Genomic DNA, 16,186 nt, shown 5'->3' with positions numbered 1-16,186 from the left:
GCCCATAAAAGAGACGGGGATTTAGATCCAATTTGCACCATCTTCCCTCCGCGAGTCTTCATCAGAGCGCCTCTGACAGAGATCCATTCCATCATGGCCAGTCAGTGCCGCTCCTCCTCTCGCCCCTCCAGCCCTCGGCCCGGAGATTGGGGGCGGTGTTCCGTCCCACATAGCGAGTTAGTAGTGCTTCGGTCCAAGGGGCTTCTCCCCCCAGCATATATGGTCCCAGTTCGAGCTGGGATTGCCGCCTATAGCGGCGGAGAGCAGGTGGAGGGCGTCCCCAATCCCTCTCAAGGAGAGCGGGTATGCTTAGTCCCTTATTTGATGAGAGGACTAGGATTTCCAATTCATCCGTTTCTCCGAGGGTTGCTGGAGTTCTACGGCCTCCAGCTACATAACCTCACGCCCGCCTCCATTTTGCACATCGCGGGTTTCGTGCCCCTCTGCGAGCTGTTCTTGGGTGTTGAGGCCCATTTCACACTGTGGAAGAGGTTGTTTTGCCTTGTGCCCCATTCTCAGGAGGGGTCTATTTATCAGGTGGGCGGAGCCGAACTATGGCGCATCGCCGGGACCGGATATCTATCCTGTACCCCAAAGAGGGCGTTCAAAGACTGGCCCTCGGAGTGGTTTTATATAGATGACATCCCCCTGCCGGACCCTGTACGGATCGGCCTCCCCGAGTTCAATAATGCCCCGTTGAAGAAGCGCCTGAGTTGGCGCCCGCGAAACCCTCAGAGGGAAGCTGACAGGGACGTCGTGTACCTGATGAGCCGGATAAGGTTGTTGGCTCATTCCGGACTGACCATGATCAAGGTCATGGCCATATGCATGACGCGAGGGGTGCAGCTGCTTCAATACAGAGGCCACCCCATGTGGGATTTCAACGGGGAGGATGACGCTACCCGGTGCGGTCGCAAGGGGCCAGATTCGGCCGCCACTTTAACGAGAATCTTATCCGCTTTGTACAAGGGGAAAGAGGAAGAATTCCTCCGTGTCAACCCAGAAGGCGGATTCTCCATGTACAATCCACCTAGTTGGGTGAGCGGACACTTTCACTTGCCTATCCTCTTTTGAAATTCCCGTAGTTGAGTACTTAGTCTAGTAATTTTTAAACGCAGGAGTTGCGCCATGCTGTGAAGGAAATAAACAGCCCTGCTCCACAACCCGAGGACCCGGAACGGTCCCTCGATCCGGACTCCCAAGAAGATCCGGACTTATGCGTGCAGTTGATTGATGGAGTATTTCATCAATTGAGCAAGGACAACTCCTTAGTAGACATCACGGCCGACTATCCCGGACTACTTCCAACCTCAAAGGTAACTAAGACCGAAGTCCCAGTATTCTCATGCTTTATTTTGCATGCCGTAAACTAATAGCGTTTCGCAGGGTAAATCCTTGAGGCGGAAGGCCGAGCCCACGGTGGGTAGCCAACAAGGACCGCTGAAGCCAGGCGGGCCAAAAAGAAGTGCGGACCAGATCGAGATTCCGGCGCAATGGTACGACGTGCGAATTTAACGCCTAGGGTTTATGCCCTTGAGTCTTACTAATGCTCATGATTTTCTTAGAAAGAAGAGAGCCCGCCGGACTATGTCCGCCGGCCAAGGTTCGAGGCTGGGTCCGGAAGCAGAGGCGGACATGGGGCGCGCCTCGGGCGCTCCTCCGACAGAGGACGCCGACGGGCTATCTGCCACCAATTCAGAGGTGGAGAGTGCCCTGAACCACAGGCGTCGCTGGACTGTTCTTCGTGACGCGTGTTTTTCCCCAGAGGCGTTGGACGCCTTTAATACAGGAGATGCGTATCTCCGTGCTGCTCAAAATGGTCTAGCCAGAGCCACGGAGCAGTATGTGAAAGACATACAGGTGAGTAGAATTGAAGGTTATATATGTCAGTAGCCCCCGAGACTTGAAACAGTGAAGATAACTGTTTGAAGGATCATGTGCTATGCAGTGTCTTACAAAGAAGAATACGCAATTGTCCCAGGAGCTCGAAGAGTGCAAGGCCCAGCTTGAGGCCGCATTGGCCACTTCAGAAAATGTCAAGGGGACGCCCGCAGGTAATATATGCTTCGAAAGATAATTCCGTTTTGAAATGCGGCAGGTGTGCAACCCTGACGATAATAATGTAGATGGGGCCGGAGTAAATCTGGACAAGCAACAACTCCTAAGCCAACTAAAGGCTGGCGAGAGCGTGCTGACGAGGGTGAGGCAAGAGAAGAACAAGCTTCAAGACGCCAATACCCAGCTGGGCGAGGAACTGAAAGATGTTCGTATTCAGCTGTCTTCTGCCGTGGAGGAGAATCGACGACTTCGACGCGGCATATTTAGTAAGTGCTTGAACGAATCTTCTAAAAAAGAATTCGACGATGAAGTCGATTGACAGAGCTATGTCTGTAGGTCTGCTGACAGGTCGTCCTGCGAAGGAAATGCCCGGTTCAACGGGAGACCTTCTTCCCGAGCTGTTGCGACTACACGAACGAGTTCGGCAGGCAATGCAAAGCGTCATCCAGGCTATGTGGCCATCCCTCTCCGTGCCCGAAGGCCTTGAGGAGCTTACAAAGAAGCTGGAGGGAGTGAGGCAGCGCTTCCGGTTGTGGAAGATATCGGCTTGCCGTCAAGGTGCCAGGGAGGCCTGGGCCATGGTGAAGACTCGGTACACGAAGGCTAACCCAAACCACATGGGCGAGGTCGGCCCGATAGGTCCGGACGAAAAGGAGATCCCAATCAGCTTAGCATATGGCCAGGTGGAGCTGGCTGCAAAGTATTCCCAACAGGACTGTAAATTAGACCGCCTGTTGGATGGTATTGAAGAAGAATATGCCGAGTCGGATTGACTCTGTAATTTAAAATGACATAAAAAATCCCTTCTAGCCGGATTGTAGATCGTTTGTCATTGCGGACCTTTTCGCTTCGACCTCTGGACCCTATAGTCTGGAGTGTGTCCGAATACCCTCTCGATTATGTAAGAACCGGGGCATGCATGGAGACAAGGCGTAGGGGTCATAAGTGCTTTAGCAGACAAGTGCCCAACTAGTTATGTTATATTACCTAGTTAGTAAGAAACATCTTCCAGGGAGAATAGTTCCGTTAGGGGTTCCTTTCCCTGGGAGGCATGCCCTAAAGTGCATGTCCGAACTGCCAGAAAGAGCAGAAAAGCATCTGGGGGCAAATGAATAAATACGAAAGATCATCTTTTAGTTCACCGACTGAATATTCCCTTAAGAACGCTAGCTTTCGGCTTCACCCAGTCTGAGGTACACATCCGGCTGACCCGGCAGTAACAATCGCAGAGGTGCTCCCTTTACCACCTAGCCGAACGAACGGGAACGTAGGGGTAAGCACAGGAGCCAGGCAACCCAGCTTGGCCAAAACTTAAGTCATATCGATGCATATAATGGTGTATAAAAGGTTCATGCGGAAGCATCACACATGATTTGGGCATGAGGCCCGTTTTATATAAACTTCTTGGTAAAGAAGCCCCCAGGTATTATGAGCGCGGGTAGCGCATCGGGTATGTGCGAACAATGCACAGGCAAGCCCCTAAGGGCTTGGGAGAAGAAAAAGGGTAGGGAGAAGGAACAAAATCCCGGACTGCCAATAAAAAATAAAAATAAAAAATAAAACAAAGGGACAGAGAAAGGAAACAAACACGGAGTCCGGTGCTAGGCGTAGAATCTTCGTAGGCGTGCTGCGTTCCATGGGTTCAGCTCGAGTCGGTTATCCGATGCGTTTCGCAGACGGTATGCTCCCCGGTCAGTACTTGGTCGATTATGAAGGGGCCCTCCCATTTGGGCTTTAATTTATCCTTTTTCTTGTCCGCCAGGCGTAGAACTAGTTCGCCAACGTTATAGGTTTTGGCCCGTACTTCTCTGTTTTGGTATCTTCGAGCCTGCTGTTGATAGAATGCGGAACGAGCTTTTGCCACGTCGCGCTCCTCTTCTAATGCGTCCAAGTTGTCCTGCCGATCGAGCTCGGCTTCTCTTTCTTCGTACATGCGCACTCGAGGTGAGTCATGGATTATGTCGCATGGCAGTACTGCCTCTGCGCCGTATACCATAAAAAATGGTGTGAATCCGGTAGTGCGATTCGGCGTGGTCCGCAGCCCCCAGAGTACGGAGTCAAGCTCCTCTACCCAGTGCGTGTTAGATTCCTTGAGGGATCGCACTAGTCTGGGTTTGATGCCGCTCATAATGAGACCGTTGGCCCATTCGACTTGACCGTTAGTTTGAGGGTGATAGACTGAAGCATAGTCGAGCTTGATGCCCATGTTTTTGCACCAAAGTTTGACTTCATCGGCCGTGAAGTTTGACGTTGTCGGTTATGATGCTGTGGGGGAAGTCGTAACGGTGTACGACCCCGGATATGAAGTTTATCACTGGTCCGGATTCGGCCGTCTTTACAGGCTTGGCTTCTATCCATTTGGTGAATTTGTCCACCATGACCAGTAGATATTTTTGCTTATGGGTTCCTCCTTTAAGGGGTCCGACCATGTCAAGCCCCCAGACTGCGAAAGGCCAGGTAATGGGTATAGTTTGTAGGGCGGTAGGCGGCATGTGGCTTTGGTTGGCGAATAACGGGCAACCAACACATCGTTGCACTAAGTCCTGAGCGTCTGCACGGTCCGTTGGCCAATAAAATCTGGTACGGAAGGCCTTGCTTACAAGGGCCCGGGCTGCGGCGTGGTGCCCACCGAGTCCGGCATGAATTTCAGCCAAAAGGTCTCACCCTTCCTCTTCGGAGATACACCTTTGAAGGACTCCGGTTGTGCTTTTCTTGTAAAGCTCTCCCTCGTGGACTTTGTAGGCTTTAGATCGCCGCACTATGCAGCGGGCCTCGTTTTGGTCCTCGGGAAGTTCCTGCCTAGTTAGGTAGGCTAGGAATGGTTCTGTCCAAGGGGCAATGACTTCCATTATTGCGTGGGCTGACGGTGTTGTTTTGTTGGCGGAGCCCCCAACTGTGTCAGAATGTTCGGTGAGGGGCAGTGTAGTTGTGTCCGGGCTATTGTTGCCAGATTCTCCTTCCCATGATACAGATGGCTTGAACAGCCTTTCTAGGAAGATGTTGGGAGGGACGGCCTCGCGCTTGGCGCCAATGCGTGCCAACACGTCTGCTGCTTGGTTATTTTCCCGGGCTATGTGATGAAATTCAAGCCCCTCAAACCGAGCTGACATCCTTAAGATGGCGTTGCGGTAAGCTGCCATTTTCGGATCCTTGGCGTCGAAGTCTCCATTTATTTGGGATATTGCGAGGTTTGAATCCCCGCGGACCTCTAGGCGCTGAATGCCCATGGAGACTGCCATCCGGAGGCCATGTAAAAGGGCCTCGTATTCTGCTGCGTTGTTGGAATCCGTGTACATTATCTGAAGTACGTATTGGACTGTATCTCCGGTTGGGGACGTCAGAACGACGCCAGCCCCCAGGCCAGCGAACATTTTGGAGCCGTCAAAGTGCATGATCCAGTTGGAGTATGCGCCGTACTCTTTAGGGAGTTTGGCTTCAGTCCATTCGGGGATGAAGTCGGCCAAAACCTGCGACTTAATAGCTCGCCTTGGCTTGTAATTTATGTCGAACGGGAGGAGCTCGATGGCCCATTTGGCAATCCGGCCCGTTGCGTCGTGGTTGTTTATAATATCATTAAGGGGTACTTCGCATGCCACTGTTATGGAGCACTCTTGAAAGTAGTGTCGCAGCTTCCGGGATGCCATGAACATTGCGTACGCTATCTTTTGATAATGCGGGTACCGTGACTTGCATGGAGTTAGTACAGTGGATACGTAGTACACTGGTTTTTGGAGGGGGAACTTGTCTCCGTCCGCTTCTCGTTCGACGATGAGCACCGCGCTTACAACTTGATGGGTTGCCGCGATGTATAATAGCATTGGTTCGCCCGTGTTGGGCGCGGCCAGGACCGGATTTGTTGCCAGTATGGCTTTTATTTCTTCGAGTCCGGCCGTGGCGACATCCGTCCACTCGAAGTGGTCGGTGCGCCGCAGGAGGCGATAGAGGGGTAATGCCTTTTCTCCTAAGCGGAAGATAAAGCGGCTTAGATCCGCCACGCATCCTGTCAATTTTTGTATTTGTTTGAGGTCCTTTGGGGTATCCAATTGTGACAGAGCTCGGATCTTGGCTGGGTTTGCTTCAATTCCTCTACCGGATACGATGAAGCCCAAGAGCTTTCCGGCTGGTACGCCGAAAACGCATTTTTCCGGGTTGAGCTTAATGTCATATGTTCGGAGATTGTCGAACGTGAGCCTCAAGTCGTCCACTAGAGTATCGACGTGTTTTGTTTTGACGACCACGTCATCTACGTATGCTTCAACTGTTTTGCCGATCTGGTTGGCCAGACATGTCTGAATCATGCGCTGATATGTTGCGCCGGCGTTTTTGAGCCCGAAGGGCATCGTGTTGAAGCAGAATGGGCCGTATGGGGTGATGAATGCCGTTGCGGCTTGGTCTGACTCTGCCATCTTGATTTGGTGGTAGCCAGAGTATGCATCGAGGAAACACAATGAGTCGTGTCCTGCGGTGGCGTCGATGATTTGATTAATCCGGGGGAGTGGGAAAGGGTCCTTTGGACAGGCCTTATTTAGGTCTTTGAAATTGACACATAGGCGCCAAGATTTGTCCTTCTTTGGTACCATCACCAGGTTTGCTAGCCAGTCCGGATGTTTTATGTCTCTGATGAATCCGGCTTCCAGCAGTTTTGCTAGCTCCTCTCCCATGGCTTGTCTCTTGGGTTCGGAAAAACACCGTAGAGTCTACTTGATGGGTTTAGACCCTTTTAGGATGTTCAGGCTGTGCTCAGCCAACTTGCGTGGGATTCCTGGCATATCTGAGGGGTGCCAGGCGAAAATGTCCCAATTTTCTCGCAGGAAGTCTCTGAGTGCGGCGTCTACATCGGGTTTTAGTTGTGCCCCGATGGAGGCCGTTTTTGTAGGGTCCGTTGGATGGACTTGGAATTTGACTATTTCGTCTGCTGGTTTGAAAGAGGTGGACTTGGATCTCTTGTCTAGTATCACATTGTCCCTGTCCACCGTAGAGCGCAACGCAGTTAGTTCCTCGGCCGCTAGGGCCTCAGATAATGCCTCCAGGGCCAGTGCGGCTGTCTTGTTTTCAGCGTGGAGCGCTATGTCCGGATCACTTGCGAGAGTGATGATTCCGTTGGGTCCAGGCATTTTGAGCTTCATGTACCCGTAATGGGGTATGGCTTGGAAAATTGTAAATGCTTCTCGCCCTAGCAGAGCGTGCTATCCGCTGCTGAACGAGGCCACTTGAAACGTGACCTCCTCGAATCTGTAATTATCCGACGTGCCGAACACCACATCTAGTGTGATTTTTCCTAAACAGCACGCTTCCCGGCTTGGAATTATTCCTCTAAAAGTTGTATTGCTTCGCTCAATGCGGCTCCAGTCAATTTCCATTTTTCGCAGGGTTTCCTCGTAGATGAGGTTTAGTCCGCTGCCGCCGTCCATGAGTACCTTTGTAAGTCGGAAGCCGTCCACTATCGGACTGAGGACCAATGCGGCTGGTGCTCGGGCTGTCCGGAATTTAGGTTCGTCACTGGCATTAAAGGTGATAGCCGTGTCACTCAATGGGTTTATTGTTGCTACTTGGTAGACCTCGGCAAGGTTGCGGAGCGTTTGTTTCCTTGCATTGTTTGATGTGAAGGTCTCAAAGACTGTCGAGACCGTACTGGGGAGGTACTCTTCGGGTGCTGGAGTTAGAAGCTCCTCGCCACTTCGGGCCACCTGCCGGAGTATCCAACATGCTCTAAGGCTATGCGTTGGTGTGGCTTCCCCTGAATTATGAATTTTACAGGGTCCATTGAGCCATCCTTCCAGTACGGTCCCGTACCCTGTAGAGGGTTTTTGTTTTTTAATGTTTGGCTCAGATGCCTGGCGATAGTGCGCCCTTTTTTTTGGACTCGTGTTGTATTCGGGGCCGGATTGTCCCAGAATTTATCTTCAGTTTTCCGAACGCTTTCGGTCGCACAGTACTTTCGTACTATGGATGTCGAGTCGGCGAATCGTGTAATTTCACGGCGACTTATGGCGTTGAGGATTCTGATGTCCGTGCAGTTGTTACAGAAGAGTGAAATTGCTTCTTTCTCGCGGCAGTCCTTTATCCTGTTCATAACCAGGAAGAATCTGGCCCAGTAGTGGTGTACTGTTTCCCCAGGCTCTTGCCGTATTTGGGATAAATCCCGCATAGTTGGGTGGGCGGGTGGAATTAAATCCGGAACCTTGCCCGATGTGAGATTCAGGGGCCAAGCGGTTTCCGAATTCGGAAACTTGCTTTCTTGGACATTATTCAATAGATCAGGCCTGCTACCTGACTTTAGGTTCAGGGTTTGGGCGACATCCTCCCCTTCGCGGGTGTCCGGCTTGAAGGGATCGGGAATCCGGACACATCTGGTCCTTAGGGCGGGCGAAGACTCGCCGCATTGTTCTTCCACCACTTCGACGTGATGGGTGACCTGGGAAGAGTCAATCTCTCTCTGATCGGGTTTAAGCCCAATCTGGCCATAATCTATAGTGACTCCCAGGACCGCGATGCGATCCAAGAGCTCGTTCAGGGAGAGGAGCTCCGTCGGATCTAACTGCTCGGCAAGCTCCGAGCTGATGTGAAGATTGCCTTCGATGGCCCGAGAGGTCATCGTCGGCGCGACGGCCGGACAGGCGATCATCAAAAACCTGCCTAGCCGGAGAGTTTGGCCGACAGCCAATGCTCCTTTAGCAACGACGCTGTCTTTAAAGACGGGATGCGGCATCCTTCCTGATAGTGACGACACAGCAGAACTCTCAATGAAAGCACCAATGTCGGTGTCAAAACCGGCGGATCTCAGGTAGGGTGTCCCGAACTGTGCGTCTAGGCGGATGGTAACAGGAGACAAGGGACACGATATTTTTATCCAGGTTCGGGCCCTCTCGATGGAGGTAAAACCCTACTCCTGCTTGATTAATATTGATGATATGGATAGTACAAGAGTAGATCTACCACGAGATCGTAGTGGCTAAACCCTAGAAGCTAGGCTATGGTATGATTGTTGTTCATCCTATGGACTAAAACTCTCCGGTTTATATAGACACCGGAGAGGGTTAGGGTTACACAGAGTCGGTTACAATGGGAGAAGATCTTCATATCGCATCGCCAAGCTTGCCTTCCACGCCAAGGAAAGTCTCATCCGAACACGGGACAGAGTCTTCAATCTTGTATCTTCATAGTCCAGGAGTCCGGCCAAAGGTCTTAGTCCGACCATCCGGACACCCCCTAATCCAGAACTCCCTCAGCGGGCAACTCAAACCAAGATATACACACTTTATTCTAAAAGCTGAAAATATAATATATGTTATAACCACAATCTCAAGGAAAAATAGAACTGCAACAAACTGTAATACGACAGTAATCAAGGTTTTCAGTATCACACTGTGGATCATAGTATTGAACAATAAGAAGATATTACTGAGAGAAAACAATAAGAATCACACCATGTATCATAATCTAATACCACCACTATCATATCGCGCTAAATATTAATGAGTTGTTACCCGTTAGAATCACAAGAACGATATTTAATTTGTTTGATATTCCCATTCATAACATCGGGCTCTTTACCAATTGGTCACAACCAGCCTGTGTACAACATTTTTTAGGGGAAACAGCAGGATTGCTAAGGCAACACAAATCAACAACAGCTGGAAGCATATTTTTCAAGATGGTCTCAGTTCAAAAATTCATAGGTATTAAAAAAATACCTACATAAATCTCACAAAATCACAACATAACAAGAATCTGAAGCTTTATGGAGTTCTTTTCTTTCTATGAATCATGAAGCTTAGTGCAGATTACTGTATCTAAACAGGAGCTTTCTAGCAACGCAGACTACCCCAAAAAATTGTACGTATTACATATTACATTATGAAAGTTGCATTGTTTCTTCAATTCTATTCCTCACTTGACATAGTAAACATTTTCTTGAACTAGAATACAAAAGAGTTGTTGTTGCATGCATATGCAAAAAACAGAGCATTAATTCTTCTCCTGGAACAGTATTCTCTTGCTAAGCTCTTAAATGTATAGTTTCGATACAAATGTGAAACGACCCTTTTTATTGTTGATAGTACTTTTGTGCTTCCATACACATCCTATGATGCACGCATCCTGAAAAAATATGAAAGATGGGCTAAAGCAATTTGACTCGAACCTAGGACACTTTTACCAATTCTAGAACTTGTTCCTTTCTGAACCAAGCATCAACCACATATAGCAGTGAAGCAACAATACCCATTTCTCCAAAAATCCAATCATGGTGCCACTCACACAAAACACAGTAAATCAAAAAATCATGTTAAATCTAAACCAGAACACACGACAAACCTGATTGGGGAGGGGAAGAAGGATTGGGGCAGGTCACCTAAGCAAGAAAGATCACGAGCGCCAAAATCCTACATGATGCAGTGTGGTGCATAACAACCTCATCGAGAAATTCATGGACGCCAAACAATTTAGGAATGATGCCTGAAATTGAAACGTTCCACAAGGCACCCAAGAATTACCTAAAGCACTTTCAAATTTGAAACAATGTAATATAGACAACAGGGAGATGAGTATGTACACATGGTGCTCATCTAAACTACCGATGCTAATTCTTAAATTTGTAAACCAAACATTGACTGGGAGCCTTCACACCACTTGAAACCATTTGCTTGAACTACTTGAATAGGAAATTTAAGACGAGAACACAAAAGAGTTGCTGCTAGATGCATATGCAGAAAAACTGAGTAGTAATCCTATGTGCCTATGTTTGGCTGATCATATGTACCTATGTGGTGCCGTGATGACAACATACTTGCCACTTCTGACTTTAGATTTGAAGCAATCTTTCAACTAAAATATTTTATACTAAATGCAGAAACCATTGCCAATATAACTCTTTTTGTGGCAGTCAATTTTCCTATGCAGCTCCTATATTTACCAATTATCATGCCCTACTATTTATCCAGGGCAAGCAGTCCAGCAAAGGTTCACAAATGTTCACAGTAAAGAAAAATATAAAAATTCTAGATAACATAGCCAATTTTTATAACTGAAGATTGCTATGGTATGGTTCATCATCAGGTACTTTTTATCTTAAGGTATAGATGAAACTTTCCTGTAGAAGAAATACACTTCAAAAGCTGAATTGTCGTAATAATTGGAATAGAGGCTAGATTTCTAAATATGGAAAACAGAAGAATAAAATGGTTGCAATCAGACCTGAAATCATGTCTACCCAAATACAGTTTCCATTAGCTTATTCTGGAAACTGGAACAATAATACAACAAGTCATCAGGCAGAAACAGAATCACCAACTGTACTAAAAAATATTTCAGAGAAAGCAACATTAAAGAGAAGCTTAGCCGCCATCCTAAAAATCCTGAAAAGTAAGTGGCTTCAGATGCATGACCGACATACACTAGTAACCATGCAAATAAGCATATTTTGTCCACTGGCCTGACCCAAATTCTGAATCAGCTAGACAATGGAAGAACTCAACAAATAGTACAAAATCCTACCAACACAATCTTCTAGTGCGCGTAGCAGCAGCTCAATGACTTTCACAAATTAGATAACAATCTGGGTCTTCATTCAAGTTCACGGTGAAGCAGACTACAAAATAATGATATAAGAAAAGCAACCCGAACTTGGTGGTCTGTAATGAAGACAACAAATAATAAATGCGTCAGTGGAAATGAGATCAAAATACTGCCCCATTTATAAATGCATCACACAAAATGAGATCAAAATACTACCCCATTTGCTGCCTTGATGCCTCTTTTCAAATCCTCAATGACTGAATGATCAGGATGTCACTGGACTCACTCCCTGGCCAGCATAGCAGCAACATCAGTAGGTCAGCAGCAAGCAAGCAACAAGGTCAGTATACAACAAAGCATAACTGCATCAGGCCATCAGCAGCCCAACACCCAGCGACAAAGCACCCAGCAAGCACGCACACAACAAGCAAGAACACACGCACACATCACGATAGAAGCAAGCACGCACACGGCACATATCATACAAGCAGCAAGCAGGGCAGGAGACGGAGGGCCACGGTGGCGACCCGCACACGTCATGTGGAGTACGGAGAGGAGGGAGAGCCCTACCTTGGCTGGTGTCATTCGTCCAGGGAACGAACCAGCGCAGGCAGACGGCGACGCAAAGTCCTCCTTGGGTCGCGCACTGGAGATGGGGCTCGATTGGCTGGCGACAGAAGTTCTCGTATCATCTCCATGGCAAAATTGGTGGCGAGTGAGGCCAGCGACAGCGAATAGCCCCTAACCGGGGACGGTGAATGGTACCTAGCCGGCGGCGCAACCTCCAAGATGGGCGGCCTGCTCCTTCACCCTGTTGCCGACCTCCTCCCTCTTCCATTGTTTCCCCTCGTCGCCCGCCTCGCCTGCTCCTTCACCCCACCACCGGGCTCGCCTAACCATCGGGAGATCTCGAACCAAGCACTATCGATGGCCGAGGAGGACGGATGGAGGAGGAGGGGAGGGTCGCGGTGGCTGTGTCGGCGAGGGATTGGGGGAAGAGGAGGGAGGGTGCAGCGGCTGTGGATTGGGGAATGAGATTCGTGCGGGTGCCCATCACGCACGTCGTGTGCGCCAGTGCGCGCCGCGAGAGGAGTGGATTGGTGGAACCATCTTGCACCTTCCTGATGGTTGCGCCAGATCCGGAACCAGGCGCCGCTGACGACCGGATAAACAACGGAGAGAGGGAAGTCGAGGTGGGGAAGCAGCAATGGTGGTGGAGGAGGAGTAGGCGGCAGCGAGGCCCTGGTGACGAGCGGAGAGGAGGGAGGGGCAGTGGATCGAGGGGAAAGTGGGAGCTAGGGTTGTGCGGCGCCTGGTGTGCGAGCGAGATTGGGTGTGTAGCACGCAGAACAGATTGGGCAAAGTGTCGTTCACACGAAAACGGCCAACCCAGCCAACGAACACGAGGCGCGAGCCCACTCGTCATTGGCCAGTCAAAATGACCGCGAGGTGAAAAATTTGTTACAGCGAGGTGAAGATCCGACGGCCAGGACACGCCAGAAGGGCAAATCCGACGGCATACGAAGGCCCAATCGGGGGAGCCTCCTGGAGGTGAGTTGGCTAGCTTCTTTTTTGTTTTAAATAAATCATGTATTTGAATATATCATGCCATCATGTTTACATAGACAGCATCTATCTGAATTTTGGCATGCCAACCAATTTAATAAATACATCACATAGTTATATCGTCACATCATGTTTAGTGTTACAGTCATCATATTTCGAATTATGTCATTCTATCCGTGAATTATATCATGCTATCATGTTTCCATCGACGACATGTATGTGAATTATGGCATTCCAACCTATTTAATAAATACATTATATAGTTATAGCATGTCATCCTATTTACATAGTCATCATATCTTGAACTATGTCTTTCCATCCTTTTTAGTTAGCCATCATATATGTGAAATTGTGTCGTGCTATCCTGTTTAGTTAGCCATCATATATGTGAAATTGTGTCATGCTATCCTGTTTGATTAGACAACATAAATGTGAATTATTTCATCCCCTTTTTTGTTCTCCACTATCCATTGCACATGTCTATCATACATTGTCTGAACATTCAATTACTTTTCTTGTTTATTAGACATTTGAATTGGAGAGGGTGATGGCAGTATCTAAGGGAGTAACAACACGGTCTTCAGAAAAGATAGTGCTACCAGTCGATGCAGATAGAACCACCGTTGTTCTTTCCCAAGAACCAGCCCCACCACACATAACCCAGACTCTCGCAGATTATACCCCTACCCAGTTGGACAGAGAACCAGCTACACCCCTTCTAACCCCAACCCCAGCAGATAGTAACACAATTCCAGTTGACACGACACTGTTCCACCACAGAGCACCCAAACACGGGCAGTTAGTAAGGGAACTACAGTGCCCAAAGCACGAGAACCACCACTCTGAATCCCAACTCAATGCCTAAAGCAGAAGAAGAATTGTTCTCAGGTCAGGTTCTGTAGCTATGGTTCATACTCCTTTGCTCTTGCATTACTGTATTTACTCATATCAACTATTTTCAAATTTGAAGGATGGAATTGAAACTCCAATGGCGCAACACGTATGTTTTAAACCTATTTCTTTAACTGGTATGCTGTTGTAACTTGCTCTATGTTGATTTCAGTTTCAATTAAATAAACAGTTACGTTCTAATGTCATGCACATTACAAGTGTTGTTATTGCTCTATAGTTTCCCACACTTATATTCTGTCTATTCTGCTTTGTGTTAAATAGATATTATTTGAAATGTGTCTCTATCTTGATTTGGCAACAAAACTAGAAAGATATAGACCATACAGTGACCATGGTACATAGATATATGTTTATTTCATGTTGTTATCCTGTCCACTTTACTACTGAACTGATTTACCAAAATGAGTATTTTATTCAACATGGTAAACCTGTGATGTGTTTGCTTCTTTCTCTTTTGAAATGCGGACAAAATATTGGAGAAGAGTACCCCGTTATGCAATGGTAAAGGAAGTAATGCAGATAAGGTTCAAGATAGCGAGACATCCCTGTTGGTCTCCAAGAAAACTGATAAAAACTATCTTGATGACAGTGAGACAACCCAAAAGTCATGTCTTGATGTAGTGTTTGAGTTACTGGCCACTACTGCTGGCACAAGCTCTTCGAACTCGCTGCCTAAATCAGTTCGTATTCTTGAGTCTCAACTCCAAGTTGAAAGACACCGATCAGATGTACTCTGCCTAAATCAGTTCGTCTTCTTGAGTCTCAACTCCAAGTTGAAAGATATCGATCAGATGTGCTGCGACATGAAGCCGGAGGACTGAAGAAGTCCCTGCAGGATTCAGATGCATACTTTCTGGTGCAATATCAAGCACTGGAGGATTTAAGCGCCAAACAAGAGAAAGTTAATAAGCTTGCTAACCATCTTGCCAGCATTATGGGTACCCAGGATATTGTTTCTTGAGCTCTTCTGAAGTGGTTTTAGTTCTGGACTTGTTTTGCTGCGGCGTTTATTTGCACTGGTCTCCAACTTTGACAACCAGTGTATGTGATATGCTTCTTTGTTCCCTATATTTGCATTGGTGGCGAACTTTGATGCCCAGTGGATGTAATATGTGTAATAGCTGTGATAGCCTAGCGTAAGTTGCTTGCTTATTTATTTCCTTATTGTCTTGTTTATTTGTTTGCTTGTAGTTAGTGTAGTTCTTTTTCCGCGGTTTGCTAGTGGCCGCAATAACCTATTTTTTAAAACTAGGCCACAATAACCATGGGCTGCATATTTACTGTAGTGACCATGGGATTCCTATGGGTCGTAGAAACAATGGGCCTTCTACGGGCCGTAGAAACAATGGGCCTTCTATGGGCCATAGAAAAAATGGGCCTTATACGGGCCGTAGCATCAATGGGCCTTCTATGGGTCGTATGATCGATTGGCCAAACATGGGCCAATAACGAACCGCATTATGGGTCGTCAATGGGCTAGAGTTGGAATCGTCCATTCATGGGCCGACCGTAACGGGCCGTCGTTAATCGGCCGTATTTGATGATGCTATGAAAACGGCCCAACGGATTAATGGGCCACAAACGGGCCGACTGTAACAATGGGCTGAATTTGACCCACAAGCAGAAAAGGCCAGTAACGGGTCGTAAGTAACTGAATGTTGGAAATGAGCCCAAGAATAAATGGGCCCTGAGAAGGCCGAAAGATAAGCGGGTTGGAAATAGCCCAATGGAATAATGGGCCGTTAATTCGTATAAAGCGGTACATTGTTCATTACGGGCCAGTTTCACTACGGGCTATTAATGGGCCAAGAGTTACAAAGGGCCTCATATGGGCCGAAAGATGTCATGGGCCATACACGGGCCGGAAGTTACAACAGGCTGGAATCATATTGGACGGCCCAGATGAAGCTACTGGACTTAATTCGGATAAGACGTAACGGGCCGTGAGTTAGCGGGTCGTAAATGGGCTATATACGAAGAGGCCGTTAACAGGCTTTCCGTGGGCCGGCCCGCTACCTTTTGAACAAGTCGAACGGCCGGCCTTTTCACCGGAATGAGCCTCTGTTGGGATGTGCCATGTGTCGACTTATCATAGGCGCCTCCTGTCCAATGAGTGGATGACATCTATCCCAAC

At 48.0% G+C, this 16,186-nt stretch overlaps 1 long non-coding RNA gene across 8 annotated transcripts in view; it reads right to left on the bottom strand.

Annotated features, from left to right (window-relative positions):
• Positions 1-12,925, bottom strand: part of LOC119276404 — a 16,090-nt gene extending 3,165 nt beyond the window's left edge. For 3 of the 8 annotated variants that reach the window (XR_005136580.1, XR_005136579.1, XR_005136578.1), the window contains exons 1-2: positions 12,145-12,925; positions 10,375-11,863 (exon numbers count right to left, since the gene is read on the bottom strand). This is a non-coding gene — a long non-coding RNA (uncharacterized LOC119276404). Of the gene's footprint in view, positions 1-9,176; positions 9,329-10,374; positions 11,864-12,144 lie in introns of those variants that run through there. The other 5 variants (XR_005136583.1, XR_005136581.1, XR_005136582.1 and 2 more) reach the window with 5 other exon arrangements.
• Between the last annotated feature and the right edge of the window lie 3,261 nt (positions 12,926-16,186).

Source organism: Triticum dicoccoides, chromosome 3B (assembly GCF_002162155.2).
Source record: "Triticum dicoccoides isolate Atlit2015 ecotype Zavitan chromosome 3B, WEW_v2.0, whole genome shotgun sequence".
Taxonomy (NCBI): Eukaryota; Viridiplantae; Streptophyta; class Magnoliopsida; order Poales; family Poaceae; genus Triticum; species Triticum dicoccoides.
This window is presented reverse-complemented; position numbering and strand designations above follow the sequence as displayed.